Source organism: Schistocerca serialis, unplaced genomic scaffold (assembly GCF_023864345.2).
Source record: "Schistocerca serialis cubense isolate TAMUIC-IGC-003099 unplaced genomic scaffold, iqSchSeri2.2 HiC_scaffold_1173, whole genome shotgun sequence".
Lineage (NCBI taxonomy): Eukaryota > Metazoa > Arthropoda > Insecta > Orthoptera > Acrididae > Schistocerca > Schistocerca serialis.
This window is the reverse complement of record NW_026047374.1, coordinates 390,001-395,000: the sequence shown is the minus strand read 5'-3', so window position 1 is coordinate 395,000 and position 5,000 is coordinate 390,001. Positions and strand designations below refer to the sequence as shown.

The 5,000-nt window shown below is 56.0% G+C and overlaps 3 non-coding genes across 3 annotated transcripts in view; all 3 read right to left on the bottom strand.

The window, feature by feature from the left end:
• The window catches only part of LOC126433768 (large subunit ribosomal RNA), a 4,223-nt gene extending 3,973 nt beyond the window's left edge, over positions 1-250 (bottom strand). Inside the window, exon 1 of the ribosomal RNA XR_007578743.1 lies at positions 1-250. This exon is cut by the window's left edge and continues 3,973 nt beyond it. This is a non-coding gene — a ribosomal RNA (large subunit ribosomal RNA).
• Positions 251-438: 188 nt separating this feature from the next.
• LOC126433816 (5.8S ribosomal RNA) lies at positions 439-593 on the bottom strand. Its single transcript, XR_007578767.1, has one exon. It is a non-coding gene; the product is annotated as a 5.8S ribosomal RNA (ribosomal RNA).
• Positions 594-944: 351 nt separating this feature from the next.
• Positions 945-2,854, bottom strand: LOC126433722 (small subunit ribosomal RNA). Its single transcript, XR_007578702.1, has one exon. It is a non-coding gene; the product is annotated as a small subunit ribosomal RNA (ribosomal RNA).
• Positions 2,855-5,000: the final 2,146 nt, after the last annotated feature.

The following is a 5,000-nucleotide window of genomic DNA, read 5'->3' as shown; positions in this document are numbered from 1 at the left end:
CCGGCCGCTACGGGCCTGGCACCCTCTACGGGCCGTGGCCTCATTCAAGTTGGACTTGGGCTCGGCGCGAGGCGTCGGGGTAGTGGACCCTCCCAAACACCACATGCCACGACAGGCGGCAGCCTGCGGGGTTCGGTGCTGGACTCTTCCCTGTTCGCTCGCCGCTACTGGGGGAATCCTTGTTAGTTTCTTTTCCTCCGCTTAGTAATATGCTTAAATTCAGCGGGTAGTCTCGCCTGCTCTGAGGTCGTTGTACGAGGTGTCGCACGCCACACCGCCAGCCGGCTGTGCACGCTACCGAGTAAGTACCGGTATGCGAACCGCCAGGCGACGGGCGCGCATCGCACGTTTAAGGAGGCGCGGCCGGCCCCACAGGCGGCCGCGACGCTCCCAGGTCTGCGAAGCGGGGCAAACGCCGCGCGCTTCAGTATACGTAGCCGACCCTCAGCCAGACGTGGCCCGGGAACGGAATCCATGGACCGCAATGTGCGTTCGAAACGTCGATGTTCATGTGTCCTGCAGTTCACATGTCGACGCGCAATTTGCTGCGTTCTTCATCGACCCACGAGCCGAGTGATCCACCGTCCTGGGTGATCTTTTCTTAGTTTCCACTGTCTCTTTCAAGACAGTTGCATAGGCGGGACGTAGGCGTGTGGCGGCCCCTGTTCAAGCGTTCTGTGTCCAACGGCCTCACGGCCGATGGGCGTCGTACGGCTCCACACCGGAGCGGACAGGCAGTCGGGCGAAAGTCATTCAAAACCGGCGCCAGGCGCCAGGTGCCGCAGGCCAGCCGCTCCAGCGCTTCAGCGCTCGTACCACACAACATTGGCGTTAGTTTTGAGAAGCACGCGTGGTTCCGCACGCGGCGCACGGCTACTGCGAGCCGTACAGGTAGCGTGTTGCGCGACACGACACGCACATCGAAAGACATGCAGTCTAGTCGGTAATGATCCTTCCGCAGGTTCACCTACGGAAACCTTGTTACGACTTTTACTTCCTCTAAATGATCAAGTTTGGTCATCTTTCCGGTAGCATCGGCAACGACAGAGTCAATGCCGCGTACCAGTCCGAAGACCTCACTAAATCATTCAATCGGTAGTAGCGACGGGCGGTGTGTACAAAGGGCAGGGACGTAATCAACGCGAGCTTATGACTCGCGCTTACTGGGAATTCCTCGTTCATGGGGAACAATTGCAAGCCCCAATCCCTAGCACGAAGGAGGTTCAGCGGGTTACCCCGACCTTTCGGCCTAGGAAGACACGCTGATTCCTTCAGTGTAGCGCGCGTGCGGCCCAGAACATCTAAGGGCATCACAGACCTGTTATTGCTCAATCTCGTGCGGCTAGAAGCCGCCTGTCCCTCTAAGAAGAAAAGTAATCGCTGACAGCACGAAGGATGTCACGCGACTAGTTAGCAGGCTAGAGTCTCGTTCGTTATCGGAATTAACCAGACAAATCGCTCCACCAACTAAGAACGGCCATGCACCACCACCCACCGAATCAAGAAAGAGCTATCAATCTGTCAATCCTTCCGGTGTCCGGGCCTGGTGAGGTTTCCCGTGTTGAGTCAAATTAAGCCGCAGGCTCCACTCCTGGTGGTGCCCTTCCGTCAATTCCTTTAAGTTTCAGCTTTGCAACCATACTTCCCCCGGAACCCAAAAGCTTTGGTTTCCCGGAGGCTGCCCGCCGAGTCATCGGAGGAACTGCGGCGGATCGCTGGCTGGCATCGTTTATGGTTAGAACTAGGGCGGTATCTGATCGCCTTCGAACCTCTAACTTTCGTTCTTGATTAATGAAAACATACTTGGCAAATGCTTTCGCTTCTGTTCGTCTTGCGACGATCCAAGAATTTCACCTCTAACGTCGCAATACGAATGCCCCCGCCTGTCCCTATTAATCATTACCTCGGGTTCCGAAAACCAACAAAATAGAACCGAGGTCCTATTCCATTATTCCATGCACACAGTATTCAGGCGGGCTTGCCTGCTTTAAGCACTCTAATTTGTTCAAAGTAAACGTGCCGGCCCACCGAGACACTCACTCAAGAGCACCCTGGTAGGATTGCAACGGGGTCCGCCTCGGGACGCACGAGCACGCACGAGGCGCGTCGCACGCCTTCGACTCGCCCCACCGGCAGGACGTCCCACGATACATGCCAGTTAAACACCGACGGGCGGTGAACCAACAGCGTGGGACACAAATCCAACTACGAGCTTTTTAACCGCAACAACTTTAATATACGCTATTGGAGCTGGAATTACCGCGGCTGCTGGCACCAGACTTGCCCTCCAATAGATACTCGTTAAAGGATTTAAAGTGTACTCATTCCGATTACGGGGCCTCGGATGAGTCCCGTATCGTTATTTTTCGTCACTACCTCCCCGTGCCGGGAGTGGGTAATTTGCGCGCCTGCTGCCTTCCTTGGATGTGGTAGCCGTTTCTCAGGCTCCCTCTCCGGAATCGAACCCTGATTCCCCGTTACCCGTTACAACCATGGTAGGCGCAGAACCTACCATCGACAGTTGATAAGGCAGACATTTGAAAGATGCGTCGCCGGTACGAGGACCGTGCGATCAGCCCAAAGTTATTCAGAGTCACCAAGGCAAACGGACCGGACGAGCCGACCGATTGGTTTTGATCTAATAAAAGCGTCCCTTCCATCTCTGGTCGGGACTCTGTTTGCATGTATTAGCTCTAGAATTACCACAGTTATCCAAGTAACGTGGGTACGATCTAAGGAACCATAACTGATTTAATGAGCCATTCGCGGTTTCACCTTAATGCGGCTTGTACTGAGACATGCATGGCTTAATCTTTGAGACAAGCATATGACTACTGGCAGGATCAACCAGGGAGCTGCGTCAACTAGAGCTGAGCAGCCGGCCGCCCGGGAGTGTGTCCCGGGAGCCCGCGCGAACACGCAAGCGTCCGCTCAATTATTCTGCAAACAGGAGGAGGCTGAGCTCCCCTGCACAATACACCTCGAAACCCTCTCAGGTCCCGGCGGCGCGCAGCGCCGTCCTAAGTACTTGGTCGGGTTCGAGAGAGGCGCAATCGCCCGGAGTTTGGCGAGTAGACGCTTTAGGTGCGACCACCCGTGCTCCCAACTGAGCTTGCCGCTGCCGACAGAGGCCCGGGAGCGTGCTGTCGTGGCATTGCCGGCGGGAGACAACACGCGCCACCTACGGTGGCCGGCAGCTCCAACGCCAGCGCCACAGAAGGACAAAAGCCCCACTTGGGTGCCGAAGCGAACTCTCCCAGCACAGCGCACGCGCCAACACGTCCGCACAGCTGCGATACAATCCACCTGCGAGAACCGCAGAGGCGACCGAGCAGCAGACGGCGTCGCGGCGCCGAGCGCCGGGCGGCGGCGCATCCTCAGCGCACACAGTCCTCAATCGGACCAGCACACTGCAGATGTCCACCGCGCTTCGCACCGGGCCCGCGAGGACCTACTTTGGCCGCACGGCGCCGCGTGCAGGGTGCGCCGGCGCGCAGCTGCGCCGCCTGCCGCCTCCGTCGGCCGGCGCGCCTGCCACTGGCCGCCCCCACCAGCCGGCTGTAGCGCGTGCGCCCACGCACCGCGCGGCCAGCACGCCGGGAGGGCCCCCCTCACCGGCCGGGGACGGTCCCACCCAGCCACCGCCGCGTATCGCTTCACACCCACATGCCATTCACGTTCGTGGGCATGGTGGGTATCGCTGAAACAACCGGTTGGTAGCTCAACCGATCGTCGCCATCACTGATTCACCTCTAGCGAGAACAACCGCACCACAACGGTTTACCAGTTCTTCATTTGCGTAACGTCACCAGCAAACGTAGACGTCCATCGCCATTTGCAAATTCAACGATTGTTGCATGCCTGTGTCAGGTGTCACGACACACTATGTCTGCCCACATACACGCAACAACATGTGCACGCTTCGCGAACACGTGGAAGGTGGCCCCCGTACGTATGCGATGTCCATTGCGCGAACGACTGTCAACCGGCCTCTGTCGCATGTCGCAGATGTGGAACGCAGTGCACCATGCTATCACGGTGTGTGAGAAGAGACGACTACGTCTGACAACACGCGCCACTACATCAACAGACGGCTCATGGTGATCGCCATCCACGGCATACCATACTGCAATCCAGCTCTTATAGGGAGACGACACGTAGCTGAGTGCACAATATTTGGACCGTATGGTTCGCCGTTGTTGGCGCAGTCGTGGTACGGTCACACATGTACCACGATGTATCATTCAGTACATGAGGACCAATGTGCAGTACAGTGTGTGATTTGGACGTACAACATCAGCGGACAGTTGACACAAGCCGTACCACAACGTAGGCTGTGCTTCGCCATGCGAATGCCAATGAACAACTGCGAAGGGCATTGAGCATGTACGTCCTGCTGCCGTCCGCATTACAGTGTATAGCTGCAAGGTGTTTAACATGAAGCGATACTCTGGGGACCGGGCAGTGCGAGTAGCAAACTATATTGCGGGGGTTGCAGTTAGGCAACACTACACTAATTTAACGCGTCGTATGACAATTACAGAGCAGGTTAAGGCCCAACGTGTGTTGGGTTAAGGCGCAACGTGGGTTGGGTTAAGGCGCAACGTGGGTTAGGTTAAGGCGCAACGTGGGTTGGGTTAAGGCGCAACGTGGGTTAGGTTAAGGCGCAACGTGGGTTAGGTTAAGGCGCAATATAGGTTAGGTTAAGGCGCAATATAGGTTAGGTTAAGGCGCAATATAGGTTAGGTTAAGGCGCAATATAGGTTAGGTTAAGGCGCAATATAGGTTAGGTTAAGGCGCAATATAGGTTAGGTTAAGGCGCAATATAGGTTAGGTTAAGGCGCAATATAGGTTAGGTTAAGGTACAATATGGGTTAGGTTAAGGCGCAATATAGGTTAGGTTAAGGTACAATATGGGTTAGGTTAAGGTACAATGTGGGTTAGGTTAAGGTACAATGTGGGTTAGGTTAAGGCGCAATATAGGTTAGGTTAAGGTACAA